Genomic DNA, 16,477 nt, shown 5'->3' with positions numbered 1-16,477 from the left:
TAGGAGGACAAATTAAAAAAAAAAAAACGGAATTCATGTAAATGAATTTGCTTTGAAAGGGCTAAGAACCCTGTGCATGACCACCTATAGTTGACATCTAAAGAGTATGAGGTAATAGATAGATGACTATTTGAAGCCAGGACTGCCTTGTAGGAATGGGAAGAGAACATGGCAAATGTCTTCCAGTTAATAGAGAAAGACGTGATATTACTTGGAGCTCCAGCAATAGAAGACAGACTACAAGATAAAGTTCAAGAAACTAGTGAAGCATTGAGAACGGCCGGTCTCAAAGTATAGGGTTCTTACTGGAGATAAACATGGAACAGCTAGCTGTTAGTGTGAGTTTATCATGTGGGCATTTTCACAAAACCATGAATATGGTTGAACTTATAAACCAGAAATTAGACAGTGAGTGTGCTGAACAGCTGAGGCAGCTTGCCAGAAGAATTAGAGGGTCCTGTGATTCAGCATGGACTGGTGGTGGATGGGACCAATCTATCTCTTGCACTCAGGAAGCATAAAATACTATGGATATTTGCAGTAACTGTTTAGCTGTATTGCATTGTCATATGGCACCACTGCAGAAAGCCAGGGAAATAAAGCTGATAAAAATCTCACCTGAGAAAGCTATAACATTGGCTGGTGGTGATGGTGCTAATGATGTAAGCATGATACACATGTTGGATAGGAAACATGGGTTAAGAAGGAAGACAAGCTTCAAGAAACAGTGACTATGCAATAACTTGATTTAAATTCCTCTCCACATTGCTTTTTGTTCCTGGTCATTTTTATTGTATTAGACTAGCTACCCTTGTACAGTATTTTTTTTAAATAAGAATGTGTGCTTTATCACACCCCAATTTTTATATCAGTTCTACTGTTTGCTTTCTCAACAAACACTGTATGACTTTATACAATATTTGGTTTACTTCCCTACCTATTCTGATATATAGTCTGGAACAGCGTCTAGATCCACATGTATTACAGATTACAGAACAAGCCCACTCTCTATTGAGACATTAGTGAAAACCATCAACTAAGAATTAAAACTTTTCCTTATTGGACGCTTCTGGGTTTCATGGATCCTATTTTCTATATCCTATATCTATGGATCCTATATCCTATAGTCATGATTATTATAGTCACTGTAAAGATGGCTTTTAGAAATTCATTTTGGGACCTGGGTCAACCATCTTGTACTTGGAGATCTATTACATTCCATTTTGTATTTTCTTTGTTTTATGGAGGGATTCTCTGGCCATTTGGGGGCTCCCAGAATATGTACTTTGTGTTTTTTCAGCTATCAAGTGGTTGTTTGGTTTGCTATATCCTCATGGTTGTTACATGTCTATTTCTTGATATTGTGAAGAAAGTATTTGACAGACAGCTCCATCCTACAAATACTGAAAAGGCACAGCTTACTGCCCTAGTTGGGTAGCTCAGCTGGTTGGAGCATCATTCCAATATGCCAAGGTTGCGGGTTTGATCCCTGGTCAGGGCACTATATAGGAAGTAACCAATGAATGCATGCATGGGTGGAGCAGCAAACCAATGTTTCTCTCTCTCTAAATTAAAAAATAAAAATGTTGAAAAAGAAAAGGCATAGATATGGGAACAAATTCAAGTATCAAGTGCTTGGACTCCATGCACAGGTAACAACTGTTGTTCAGTTGTCACCCTGGTCAAGAATAACACCCTTGACCCCAACATCTTCAAGAGCTATAGTTCTGAGCAAGAGGCCATTGTAGTCCATAACTTTTGCCTCAGCCCTTCTCCAGCAAAGCCATGTACACAGGTTCTTATGTGCTCCATGGGCAACCTATCAGGTAACTGACAGGGAGGGTTGAACTTGTCTTGTATAATAAACTAAAGGTGCACGAATTCGTGCACCAATGGGGTCCCTCAGCCTGGCCTGTGGGATCGGGCTGAAACTGGCTCTCCAACATCACCCATGAGGTCCCCGATTGAGAGAGGGCTCAGGCCAGGCCGAGGGACTCCCACCAGTGCAAGACTGGGGCTGGGGAGGGACGCAGGAGGTTGGCTAGCCAGGGAGGGACTGCAGAAGGGCTCCAGAGGATGTCCAGCCCACCTCACTCAGTCCCAATTGGCCGGACCCCAGCAGCAAGCTAACCTACTGGTCGGAGCATCTGCCCTCTGAAGGTCAGTGCACATCATAGCAAGCAGTTGAGCAGCCTTAGCATATCATTAGCATATTATGCTTTGATTGGTTGAACGGATGACCGGACACTTAGCATATTAGGCTTTGATTATATAGGATGTGGTATACCTCAGCGTAAGGTTCCCTGTCTTAAAGAATTCACCACATCCAAGAACATCCATTTCTGCACCCAATGCATACTAGACCTCTGGCCTAAAGTAATTACACCATGATGAGTAATCTAGATTAATAACAAACTTATTCTGTCTTCTGGCAACATGAGGTAGTTTTTCAAGAGCATGATTTAACTGGGTAGAAGTCATTGTCATTAAACAATGATTAGTGGCATGATGTGTTTTTTGATATTCATCTCCACTACCTCGATATACTTAGTGGTGTAATGATTGAACACTAAAGTATTTCCCTTTTCTCTTGAGTTCTTTCTCCTTAGGAAACAGACTGCGATATGCACTTTAGAGTCCAATTTCCCTGCGCAAATGGAACCAACATTGTGGGAACATTATCCAAATGACCATCAACCAAAGCTTTGACAAGACATTTGAGGCCATGTTTTGCTAGATGTTGTTCGGGTTGCTTGTGCTTTTCTCTGTATGCCACAATGTGAAAGTCAAATGTCCAGTGTGTCCTTGACTCTGTTATGGACTTGGAAGATACTAGATTGTTGATATCTGGATTTAGATCTAAGGGAATATATGATGCATCTAAGGAAATATCTTGGAAGTCACACTACTTGAACTCCATTGGCCAAGTCGCAATAGAGCAGTAGCCAGCAAGTCTTGGTGATGAGATCTTGCACAGAAGCCATGAGTTCTCCGTTCTTATGTAGGTGCCCCCTAATGTATTCAGCAACAAACACAATGCGCAGCTGAGAGCAATATGAAAGGAGTGAATGTCTCCTTTCTCAGCTCTCATCTTGATGAACTGCTCAGTAACACCAGATTCTAAGTCAAGTCATTCTCAGGAAAGACGTGTACTTTATTTACTGAGCTTATTTCCACAGCCACAGTTGGTATAGTTGTTGAGAGAGTCTCTATAGTTTGCTTACACTGCTGGGATAATTTGCTTAAGGCACTGCTTGTTACATCTTTAAAGCTCGAGGAAAGTGATGCACTATTATGTACTTTCATAACACATCCTTGATAGAAAGGTAAAATTGATTTTAGCCCTTCAAAGTAGCCATCTTTTGCAAGGGCCACAGTCGCGCTATCAGTCCATTCTGAGGTTTTTAGTACTGGCGGATAAGTAGATATCAAGGTCCTGTGAACGAGTCACTGATGGAACTGGAAATCACAAAGTTCATCTGCGATTTGACAGTATCAGCAAATGCAAGGAAATGACTATAAGTCATTAAACATTCTTGGTTTGTATAATGAGATTTTAACATAACTAAAGACTTAGTTCAAACTCCCCAAAGCCGCAATCCAGTGAAGTTTTTTGTATGGGTGAAACTGATTTTCTTTATAATTTCTTACACACAAATATGCTTCTCAATAATTGTCATAATGTCTAGACAAGAGAGACAACTTTTGATTGCTTGTGATACAACTTCCTTTAAGCCTATATCACATTGCCATGCTCTGGCTGTTATTGCCCAGTGCCTGCTGCTATGACAACAGCAGTGAGAGCAAGGTCTGAGAGAGGATATAAGAGATAAATATTCGATAGTATAATTCTGATGGAATCAGAGTTAATGTTGGTCACAGATTTTTGAACATGTTTATGGTGGTCAAGTTTAATTAGAGAGATTTGAGGCAAAGCTCTACTTTGGTAGAGAGTATAGGAGACTTTAGAGGCTTTTTGTTTTATTTTGTTTTTAAATATATTTTTACTGATTTCAGAGAGGAAGGGAGAGGGAGAGAGAGATAGAAACATCAATGATGACAGAGAATCATTGATCAGCTGCCTCCTCCACATCCCGCACTGGGGATCGAGTCCGCAACCTGGGCATGTGCCCTGACCAGTAATCAAACCGTGACCTCCTGGTTCAAAGGTTGACACTCAACCACTGAGCCAAGCTGGCCAGGCTAAGAGTTTGATCAGTACTATTGATCTGCTTGGTTGTAACTGATAACTCCTCTGTTTCCATTGTCTTCATAGGTTGGGTGTCCCAATACTAATGCTTCATATTAAGAGTAGTAAGGAAGGACAAAGAGAGAAAAAGTTATAGGCAGAGTCTCACAACTAAATAAATTAATCTTGAGTAATTGAGAAATAATTGCTGAACTAGAATACCTTTTCTGTGACCTGTGCCACTTGTTCTTGGTAGATTCTCATATGTGACCTGACTAGGGATTGAACCGCAACCTTGTATATCGGGACAATGGTCTAACCAACTGAGCCACCTGGCCAGGGCCCATTTGAGTTTTCTTGACTGGATAAGTCACACTGAGAGAATGACCTGCTGGAAGCACCAAGAGACAGTTCCTAAAATGAAACCAACTAGAACTTCCCAAAGGGAGATGGACAGCCCCATGGCAGAGCTCTTAGACCTGAGAGTAGGGTAGAAAGACTATACATTGGGTTATCTACAAGGCCATTTCCTTGGAAGGGTATAATGTCTTGTTAGCTTTCCTGGGACTATCAGAAAGGTCATTTAGCACGATTATCATTGAAATACTAAAACTAGGATGTAGAAAAACATATAACTTGGTCAATCGGTATTACCAATCTCATTTTGCTCTCCAATCCTTGTCTTCCTCTTATGGTTGAGGGTGTGTGTAGGGCATTTAATTTTGCTGGTTTCCCTTCTATAGACTTTTGTAGGTTCAGCAGGCTGAAATCACACTGACATGAGAAATTTTAGAGTGGAATATGGACTTTGCTCTTGAAGCAGCAATTCTATTGGTCATGAATCTATGTTTCTATTTAATGAAATTAAGCGGAGTATTGATGGGACTTCTAGAAAGACAGCTTACATAGCTGTAAAGAGAGTATGATCCCTGATGGAGCAAATGGTCAGTGAAGAGCAGATGATGCAGCAGGCACCTGGGAAAAGCATATAATTTCCAAGTAGGAAGGGGACACCTCAGAAGGGACATAAACCATTATGCCTCACCTGTTTTCTCCACTTACACTAAAGTAAGGAGGTCAGGGTAATTCTGGCACTAATTGTGATAAGCCCTGTTCTTTTGATGTGCATTAAAATCATACAGAGGATATAACTTATTACATTGGTAAGATGTCCTAAGAGGGGTGGAAGAAGACTGTTCTTCAACTTCCCTCAGCCTAAAACAGCTTTGTACATTACTGTTAACAGAGCTTAAGGGGCTATAGCTAAAATAATCATATATCTCACAAACTGAAAAATTTCTGCACTTCACATAGGCAAACTCATGGACATGCAATTACTTTCACATTCTTGAAATAGTAATTCATTAAGCTCATTAATAAAGGATTCAGATCTATCACTTAAATATTAAAAAGTAAGGTTTGAATTAGGGTCAGACTGGTTTATCTTTTCTTTTTCAGTTCTGGGTGGTTTTTATAGTAATCTACAATGGGATTGATACAGAGACATGGGAGTGAAAAAATTCCTGCTACTTTTTTCCTTTTGCCTTTTAATCATTAAGTGAGCTTTAGCCAAATGATTCAGGAGGTTGTTTGCCAATAAAGGCCAACCCTTCTGAAATTTGTCCCCAGCTTTTCCTAGACCTAGGTAAATGCCCAACGGCACAATATCTTCTATGACTCTCCTAATATCACTGATCAACTTGGAAAACATTCTGAGAGGTGAACCAAACTGTGTCCATGTTCTCCCATGAAGGAGGCTAGCAAAGGGGAAGTGAGACCTCTACTTTAAGAGTGAAGGCCACTGTATGTCAACTGTGCTTTAATTTTTTTTAAATGCTATGGTTACTTAGAAAATCTGAAAACACTAAAGAAAATATTACATGAATTTGGTTTGTATGGGATCTTCAATTTTCCATATTAAATAAAATTAAAGCTAAAAGAAAAAGAGTGAAGGCCATATTCCATTCACAAATGTTTCTATTGTTTCAGCCTAGTGAACTTTTACCCACAAAAGTCTTTCTTTGAACAGTCTGATCAAAAACAAGGTCTTTAAATTTTTTTTAGATTGTTTGCTTACAGTTAAACCTTTAGACAGGAGGCCAACTCCCCGTGGTTTCAAATAGGTTAACTTTGGACTGAAGAGATTTTTTTAAAACTCCGCATCTTTCAAACAGACACCTGAATGATGCCAGTAAGCATGGCTTTATCTGCTCTTCTGAAGTATTTCCTATGTCCCAGAGGACACCTCAGGGCTGTACTTAAGAGAACAATGACTAATCTTCGCCCAGACCTGAAGTGAGGAATGCAGCTGGTTGAGTAGTGACTTACAGATTTGGGTTGCAATGGTTAGAGCTGCAGGTAGAAAAGGATAGGGAAAGTAAATAGTACCATGTTAAGTGTGCCTCCACATTCCTATATTAACTTGGAGCCGCCTTGTGATTCATGCTCACATTTATCTACTGCTTTTTCAATATAGGGTCAAGGGTGGAGTTATAAAGGAAAAATAATTACTGGCTTAAAAGTCTCATACTTGGAGAAGAACCTGAACCAGGCCCTTCCGGAGCTGCATGCCCTGGGCTCTACCCAAGTCGACCCTCATCTCTGTGACTTCCTGGAGAACCAATTCCTGATGAGGTGAAACTCATCCAGAAGATGGGCAACCACCTGACTAACATCCACAGGCTGGCTGGCCCCTAGGCTGGCCTGGGTGAATATCTCTTCAAAGGCTCACCCTCAAGCAGGACTAGGAGCCTTTGGAGCCCGGGGGGCCTTTGAGAGGCCCCTCTGCATTCCCCTGGTGTCTGGCTTTTACCATTCTTTTAACCATCCTGAAGCCCTCTCCCATGCATTGGACCAAATGAAACAATAAAAGTTTTTTGCAAAAAAAAAAGTCTCATTCTTACATTTAGGAATGTTCCTTTCCTGGGCTTCCTCCAGAAAACTAATCCAGTTCAGATGCACAGTTTGTTCAAGTACTTCTTTAGTATTTGAGGACCCTTAAAAAAGAATGAGGACTTTTTAGGGAGAGAAAATGGGTGGTAGAACAAAGAGAAGAGCCTTTTGTATAATTATGTTTGAAAATGATTATTTTAACTTCAAGCTGTTGGTAAAATTGGCAGACTGATTTTTGTAATGCCACACTTATAGTTCAGTAATGTTTCCAGAACTCCTGAGTATTTAGAAAACAGTTCAGGGACTAGGTATACATGAATCAATAGCCATCAAAAAGCACATGCACTTTGCTCCTCAGGAGGCTGAAGTGCCCTCACACAGACATTCAATTGTGTTTAAAATAAAGAGATTAAGTGTCCTGAGCAGAGATACTGATAGCAGACTGCAGAGTCTATTCAGATGATCTAGAAAACCATGCAACTTGGCTGGAGTTACTTAGCTCCAACAATAACTTTGTTGGATATTAACAATGATTAAATACCACTTATTGAGAACTTATTATGGTCTACTGGGCTCTATGTAGCAGGTATGAATATTATTCCCAATTTACAGTTGAGAAAACTAAGATATAGATTAAGTAACCTTACATGCTCTGATTGACAGAAGCAAGTTCAAACCCACCTCTATCAATATGTAAGTCTTAACTATTTTGCTTTATTACCCTATATTCCAATTCTAATGTTTTACTGATTTTTAAAAAAATACAAATCTGTACTTCTCATTGCCTGATAAAGAGCACAGGGAACTATGTAATATGTTTTAGATCTACTATTTAATCTACTATGTATACATTTAAAGAGTAAGCTTCAAATCCTGGCCAGGTAGCTTAGTTGGTTAGAGCATTGTCACCATATACCAAGGTTGTGGGTTTGATCCCTGGTTGATTCTTGACATATACAAGAATCAATCAATGAATGCATACATAAGTAGAACAACAAATCAATGTATCTCTCTCTCTCTCTCTCTGCCCCTTCCTCTCTCTTTTTTAGAAATCACCCATTTTCCACTTTGATTCAAAGGTTTGATAAGCATACTTCCATGTCAATGAAAGAACTGTTCAAAGGACAAGGCTTTCATTGGCAATCTTTATGTTTATTTTAGTCCACTAATTAGTTGTTAAGTTACAATAATTTAACCTATTTATATTTAACCTAATATACAAATAACAATACATATTTCCTTACTTTATCCCATACAAGACCAACATGATAGGAAAATCAGAAACAACAGAAAATGCTTTGTGACAATAAAGTTTTTGCTAATTCTGTCAAAACTGAAATTGTACACCCAACTGGCATGGCTCAGTGGTTGAGCGTTGACCTATGAACCAGGAGGTCACAGTTCCATTCCAGGTCAGGGCACATGCCCAGGTTGCGGGCTCAATCCCCTGTGGAGGACGTGCAGGAAGCAGCTGATGAACGATTCTTATCTTTGATGTTTCTATCTCTCTCTCCCTCGCCCTTCCTCTCAGAAATCAATAAAAATATATTTAATAAACAACAACAACAAAAACCCTGAAATTGCTTTCTATACCACACAATTCTCCACTTTATTTATTGAGCTTAGCACAAAATAAGTTTTGGTTATTAAGAAAGATTAAATCTTCTCTTTATGCAAAGACTTGCCCTTGTTACGAATGTTTAAAAAATATATCACTTCCTCAGGTAAGCCCCAAAGTGGAATTCCAAACAGACTTAGGAATAAGTATACAGTCTTCCAAACTTACTCCTTTAAAGGGGAAGAGACATTTGGGAAGTGCAGGTTTTGCCATGTTTGTTAAACCATCAGAGACAGTTTAACCTAGTAGTCAAATACATTAACTTTGGCCTGGCTCAACTCCAGGTTCTACCACTTGCCAGCTATTTGACTTGGTGCAAATATATCAACGCACAGTGCCTAGCATCTAGTAAGAGCTCTAAAAATAAGAGCAACTACTGTGTACTAAGCATCATTTTATGTTACCCACTACATGAAGACTTAACATGCTGCCTCATTTCTTCTAACAATGCTATGAAGGAGACACTTTTATTTTCCCCAAATCACAGATGAGAAAAATCACAGAAAGATGAGGCAATTGGCTTAAGTTAACAATTAAAGAAAGATATACTAGTACACAAATCTGATTCCAACCCAGGATCTCAAACACTGTTGGGGTCCAGCCCCAGCAGGTCCAGGGGTTCCCAAAGGTGTGGGCAGAGTCGGCAAAGAAGGAGGGACATGGGGGCAGCGTTCAGGTGATCATCATGGCGAGGTTCTCTTTATTGTCCTATTACATCTATATTTATACCATTTGATCCCATAAGCATGCCTCTATAATCACATCATGGTATGTTTTGGGTAACGTTCTACAGTTCCTTGTTTCTTTCTTTTTTTTTTTTATTTATTTGCCTAAGATGCCCATTTATAAGGTTCTTTTTTTTTTTTTAAATATACTTTTATTGATTTTTTACAGAGAGGAAGGGAGAGAGATAGTCAGAAACATCGACGAGAGAGAAACATCGATCAGCCACCTCCTGCACATCTCCCACTGGAGATGTGCCCGCAACCCAGGCACATGCCCCTGACTGAATCGAACCCGGGACCTTTCAGTCCGCAGGCTGACGCTCTATCCACTGAGCCAAACCGGTTTCGGCCAGTTCCTTGTTTCTTATCTGACCTTTGCCAAAAATCCTGTCTCTATCTAGTTCTGTTGAGTTTAATCTTGTCTAGGTTAATCTCTGTGTTTCATTACAGGGGCTATTCCAAGGTCGCTGCTCTACTGATAGGCTACAAGGAAGTGACTGAAGGAGATTCTCCTACCCAGTAAAGGTCATGTCCTCCCAGCCCCCTGCTTGCCTTCCCTGGGACTGCCCTGTGTCGGTGGGTCTCCAGGGGTATAGGCTTGGGTGCTTTCCCTGGTGGGCAGACCCCTGGGGATGCAGGCCCAACAAGTCCCAAACTTATTGCCAACAGTCTTAGTCCAAGTTCTTCATAAGCAGTACATGGTATTTCTGTAACACTAGGGGGTTTACTGATTTATTCTCTTCCTTAGTCCTGTTAACCCCTAACCTGGGGAAACAACCTTTCTTGGGAAGGTGGTCCTGGTTAAGACACATAGCGCTTAAGAGGGGGAGCAAACATATGTCATATACGCCAGGTCCATTGAAACATAAGCTGTGCAGATGTTTCTTCCCTGCAACGACTGCGTCAAGCAGCAAGGGTGGATGAGCTTCCAGCAAAACACAATTCTATCCTGCCAGTCCCTGAATATAGACAGAACCCTCACTAAGTCTGATAACTTTACAAGTCTGAGTAGGAAGGAGACTGACCACCAGCCAGTCAGGGAATTTCCAGAGACCCCAGGAGGTCCTCCATGGTATGGTCTTCCCTTGGTGATTCACCAGGCGAGGTTCTGGACCTCAGTCCTATAGGCTCAGAAATTCAATCTGTAAACACACAGACGGTGGATTCAGCTCCCACAGCGAACTCAAGCTCCCAGAGACTGGTATTCAAAACCAGGCTACCAGTTATGACTCATAATAAAATTTATGAATAGAAAGCAATATAATGGCCAAGGGCCAACACATTCACGTCCTGTGACCAGCACTTGTTCATCAGATGGTAAGAGTAGGTTGCTTGCAGAGCGTGGCATGAGAAACAAGGGAGTCTGTTTTATGCTTTGAACGCTTGAGAGAGACAAACTCAACCACCTCCAAAGCAGCCTGTTACCTGCCTCCAGCGCTGAACAGGCCAGTGCAACCTCTGACCTGAAACTCTTGGTTAAACACCAGATTTGTCTCTCAGCTGCTCTTTCTCCCCACATTTTCAGGGCTGACCAGCTGTGACTCAGGTATGTTCTTTCTTGCGCTTAGGGTAACTTTTTTTTTCAGGTGACAGCATATTTCCTTTTCATGAAGATTCTGACAATATACTTTGATCCATTATGTATTGGCTTTAAGGCTGAGGTATAAAAGGGCACTTTAATTGCAGGTTCTGGGAGGGAACCCTCTCACTGAGGCCCCACAGCAATGACAGTGGCAGACGGAGACAAGACCCCTCTGGTGGAACTGCCTCCTCCTTCCTGAAGGTGTTGCTGACTGGCTCTCTACCTTCAGAAACAGACTGCTGCCATCGGTTTTCGCCCATCTTCAGAAAATGAATGGTCACACTGCTTCCGTAGCTACTGGAGACACACTGCTTGGAGGATTTGTGTGCTCTGCAGACTCCCTGCAGTGTCAGTCTGAGGGAAATCAGTGCACACGGTGCAAGGGGGTTTTTCTTGGCTCTCTGCTGTGGGTCCAGGCAGCCGCAGCAACAACAGTGGTTCCTCTCTCATGCAGAGCTTCCAGATGCCTGGGAGTCTCCTGCTGATAACAGCATGGTATGCTTGGAACTAGTAAAAGAGAAGACTGGAAGCCCTACCAGTGAGAGCAGCCAAGACTTAGAGGAGGGCAGTTACCCCCAGAACCTTTGGGGCAAGGGTCACTGCAGAGCTCAAAGCCCAGGAATGGATGCCTCACTGCCTGTGGGTGCTACCTGACAGCCGCGCACAGCAGACCACAGGGAAAGAAAAGAGTGAAAAATTCCTCTCCTCTCCTGCAGGGGAGGGCTTTACACACCTTCAGGGGACAAGCAGAAGGAAGAGGGTCCTGGGGAGCAGAATTTTTCCAGCTGCCGCACTGAGAAGGGACAAGAACTAAGCCCTCCCTTTCCAGGCTTACCTTTCCTAGTTCCCTCATGCAGGATGGAAGGAATCTCAGGATGACTGGATGGAGCTGATTATGCCCGCAGCCTCTCCCTGGAAGATCTCTGGATGACGCTGGGAGAGAAAGGTAGAGCTGATCAGGGAAGTCAAGCTTTAGTTACTGATTCTCTTCACTGGAGGCCAACCAGGGAACTAGACTGTCAAGTCCACTCACTCAAAATACCACTTTTACCATATCCTTCCTCTCTCCAACATGCATACATTAAATGATGCTCCTACCAGAGTTCAGGGGTTAACCAAGTAGGCAGCCTTGGCCCCTTTATGACTCCAGATTCTTGCAAAAAGCTTGTGTTCTGAGCATTCCTTTCTGTGTACTCCCCTTTTGATTGGCCCTACCCATTGAAGTAGATTCCAGATCTTTCTCCTGTATCTTTGGCTTGGTTCAAGCCTCTGACCTCTCCACGGAGGAGTCTAAAAGCAGGGAGATGGCCAAAATAGGCAGTAGGGAAGAGCGCAGGCATTCCTAGTACATCTGCTCAGTCTCCCAGCAATCCTGATGTCAGCGAACCTCTCAAGTTTACAGGCTTGGGCCCGGGACAGAGGCTCCCCTTGCTCACTCACTGGGAGACACGGGGTGGGGCAAGGTCTCTCGGAGGCCGTCTGCTGAGTGCTGACAGTCGGAGACACTGCTGTTGAATGTGGGTGTTCTCCAATAGTCTGTTCTGGATACAGTTCCTCGGAGCTGTTCCCTGGCACCGTTGGACATCTTGCCCTTTCTCTTGTTGTCACTGGCTCTCAGGGGAGTTGCCTTTCATGGTTGCCACAGGGAACTCCTGTTGTTGTTGTTGTTGTTGTTGTGAGAGCTGGCACACAGAGTTGAAAGACTTCCACAAAGCCAGCTACCACTCTGGCCAGACCTGCTTGACTGATTCCAAATGTTGGTTGAGCTCTGGCATATGCTGTGTACCACTTGACGATGTGAAGGGAAATGAAGATGAATAAGAAAACAGGTTCTCTCCTGGAGGAAGCTGCCTTCTAATGGAGACACAGGGGCAAGCACAAATCACTGGAATTAAAGGTGAGAACAGAAGGGCAGGTGGCAGTTACACTCTCTAAACCTAGAAAAGTTGAAGGAGAGCATTTTCACCTACCCGGCCTCCAGGCAGACGCCTGCTGATCTATCTCCTAGGGTAGTTTGATTCTGTTTTTGCCTAAGAAGTCAACACCAAGGTTAAAAAAAACCAATACTGCCCTAGTTGGTTTGGCTCAGTGGACAGAGCATCGGCCTGCGGGCTGAAAGGTCCTGGGTTCGAGTCTGGTCCAAGGGCACATGCCCAGGTTGTGGGCTCGATCATGCAGGAGGCAGCCGATCAATGATTCTATCATTGATGCTTCTCTCTCTCTCTCCCTCCCTCCCTCCCTCCCTCTCCTTTCCTCTCTGAAATCAATCAAAATATATTAAACAAACAAACAATACTTATAAACGCCCTGTCCAGTGTGGTTCAGTTAGTTGGAGCGTTGTCCAATACACCAAAAGGTGACGGGTTCGATCCTTGTGCAGAAGGCAACTGATTGATGTTTCTCTCACACATTGATCTTTTTCTCTCCCCTGCCCCCTCCAAAATCAAGTAAAAAACACGCACGGGGTCCTAACCGGTTTGGCTCAGTGAATAGAGCATTGGCCTGTGGACTGAAGGGTCCCGAGTTCGATTCCAGTCAAGGTCATGTATCTTGGTTGTGGGCACATCCCCAGTGGGAGGTGTGTAGGGAGCGGCTGATTGGTGCTTCTTCTCTCTCATCGATGTTTCTAACTCTCTATCCCTCTACTTTCCTATCTGTAAAAAATCACTAAAATATATTTTTTAAAACACAAATGCACGGGGCATATGTAATACTTTCAACAATAAAGATTTAAAAACCACACACACACACACACACACATAAAAAACAACAGTAACATATTAAGCACCATAAATACTTTGTAATGCCCTATGTGCAAATAAGAGTTTAGTATGTTATAACTCTCTTTTAAATGGATCTCTTTTAAAATAATAAAATGGGTTAACTGTCATTCGTCTTTCATAGCAAGAGAATCAGAAATTGCACATACCTTCCTTCTCCTTAGGCCAACTAACCAGAGAACAGACAGGGTTCAGTACCAGAAATAAAGTTGACTCATACTCAGACTCTCTCTCCTTTTAGAACACACTGAAGAGTTGGAATGGATAACATTCATTCTCAGAGGGAAACAGATGAAGTTGCCAAGGGAGAGAAGGTAGGGAGGGAGCAGGGAAAATGAGGTGAAATAGGAGGCAGTGGCTATTGCACTGCCTTTGACAAAGCCCTTACTCTCAGAAGAAAAGGCTGTTCAAGAAAGACTTTCCAGCCAGAATGATGGGGATGCACAGAAGTCACATTATGTCCTGGGGGGTGAGAGTAAGTCTTGTGACAACATGAAGAAATACATATTTGTGGTCTGGTACCAGTCCAAGGACCACAGGATTAGAAAACTTAAAAATAAATCAATAAGAGTACAGGCTCTAATGTATAGAATTAGCAGCAACAAGAGGAAGACGACCTTCCCAAGGCAGGAATCTCATTGGGTGCCACAGAGTAATCTCAGGTCAAAAGGTGAGAACCTAAAACCCAGGAGATGGACCAAGGTATGTGAAAGATCTGATGGGACAAGGACATCATATGTTTTCTGTAAGTGCATTATGAAAATAATGACGTGAAGGAAAATAGGACACGAGAAGTGCCTACAGGGCTCTCTCGGCTTTCTAGGTAAAAAGGTCATTTCATCTTCCACTGAATTCTTAGAACCATTTTTCGTATCATTGCCCTTCCACTACTTATAACCGTGACCTGCCTTTACCTACTAATGAAATATTCATGCTTGTTTTTATATAAACTATAAACTACTGGAGGGCAAAGATCATATCCTTATACAGGCATACCTCAGAGATAGTGCAGGTTCAGTTCCCAACCACCACAATAAAGCAAGTACCACAATTAAGTTGAGTTTTTTTCTTTTTTTGCTGGTGGAGGGTGTTGCCTACAGTTTGTAAAAACTACAATGTCTGTGAAGCTCAATGAAGCACAGCACAATAAAACAAGGTATGTCTGTACCTTTTTTGGCAAGTAGTCCAGTGCCTAAGAAATACTGCTTGTTTTGATGTTTTAGCTGCATTGAACTTCAAAGTCAACAGCTACAAGGGCTGGCAAATCCATAGGTCTGGTCAAGAATTTCCATGAGGCAAGGCAACATTTGGCAATTACAAGGGCATTCCAGTGAAGTAAAGAGTGTCAGATTTTGCAATAGTTCTGCAAATAAGATAGATTTTCGGGAGTGGCTGGGTTAGCAGAAAAACATGTTTCGAGTGGTAAAAAGTTATCTGTGTTCTCACCTTTACAAATCATGCAGGATATAATCCCTGCCAGATTTAAACAGGAGGGACTGACAGTACTAAGTTTTCTTAGCATTACGCTAGGTATTGTACATACAGAACATTTTTTTAAAATATATTTTATTGACTTTTTACAGAGAGGAAGGGAGAGGGATACAGAGTTAGAAACATCGAGGAGAGAACATCGATCAGTTGCCTCCTGCACACCCCCGACTGGGGATGTGCCTGCAACCAAGGTACATGCCCTTGACTGGAATTGAACCTGGGACCCTTCAGTCTGTAGGCTGACGCTCTATCCACTGAGCCAAACCGGTTAGGGCCATACAGAATATTTTTAAAGGTAAGATACTGTTACTACCCTTAAGCTTAAAATCTTAACAGGAAGTCAATGTATATATACATAAAATTAACCAGAGAACGATGAGTGTCACATTTACAAATTAAATACTATAACAATGGTGCTAGGAAAGGTGTCCTAAAGATGGTGGCCTTCAGATAGGTCTTGGAAGTCTCCCAATTTTTGTAGGTCTTTGCTCCTCTAAAGCTTCACAAAGTCCTCTCTCCTGTGGACATCTGAAATATAATACAGTTTACTGCTTTAATAGCACCTCCTTCCACCTATTAGTATTTCAAGATAGCATTTCATATATCTAGTGTAATAATGTGCTTAGCTCTTAACCTCATATTCCTCTAGCCCAGTGGTTCTCAACCTTCCTAATGCCACGACCCTTTAATACTGTTCCTCATGTTGTGGTGACCCCCAACCATAAAATTATTTTTGTTGCTACTTTATAACTGTAATTTTGCTACTGTTATGAATCGTAAATATCTGATATGCAGGATTTATTTTCATTGTTACAAACTGAACATAATTAAAACATAGTGATTAATCACAAAAACAATGTGCAATTATATATGTGTTTTCCGATGGTCTTAGGCAACCCCTGTGAAAGGGTCGTTCAACCCCCAAAGGGGTCGCGACCCACAGGTTGAGAACCACTGCTCTAACCTTTGAGCTAAATCAATAACCCTAACTTGTAGATTAAGCTTCACTCCTATTCAAAAATTCAAATTCTTCCTGCTAGAAAAAGATGAGATTAGGTCATTATTTCAAAGCATCAAGTCTCAAAAGCAATCTAGCTTTGGGGGGTTCCTGCCTTATATTTCTATTCCCCCAGAACTAGATTTCTTGCTGGTAACTTGTCCTGCCATGAATAGAGTTATAGGTCCCAACACTATATCTTG

General features: G+C 41.9%; 1 long non-coding RNA gene across 7 annotated transcripts in view; it reads right to left on the bottom strand.

The window, feature by feature from the left end:
* LOC308534188 overlaps positions 1-16,477 on the bottom strand; it is a 63,403-nt gene that overhangs the window by 31,148 nt on the left and 15,778 nt on the right. For 3 of the 7 annotated variants that reach the window (XR_013997173.1, XR_013997175.1, XR_013997176.1), the window contains exons 3-4: positions 11,842-11,939; positions 7,093-7,185 (exon numbers count right to left, since the gene is read on the bottom strand). This is a non-coding gene — a long non-coding RNA (uncharacterized lncRNA). Of the gene's footprint in view, positions 1-7,092; positions 7,186-11,841; positions 11,940-12,446; positions 12,861-16,477 lie in introns of those variants that run through there. The other 4 variants (XR_013997171.1, XR_013997172.1, XR_013997174.1 and 1 more) reach the window with 2 other exon arrangements.

Source organism: Myotis nattereri (genome assembly GCF_964212035.1).
Source record: "Myotis nattereri genome assembly, chromosome: 18".
NCBI lineage: Eukaryota > Metazoa > Chordata > Mammalia > Chiroptera > Vespertilionidae > Myotis > Myotis nattereri.
Note: the sequence above shows the minus strand (reverse complement) of the source record. Positions and strands in the feature narration are given on the sequence as shown.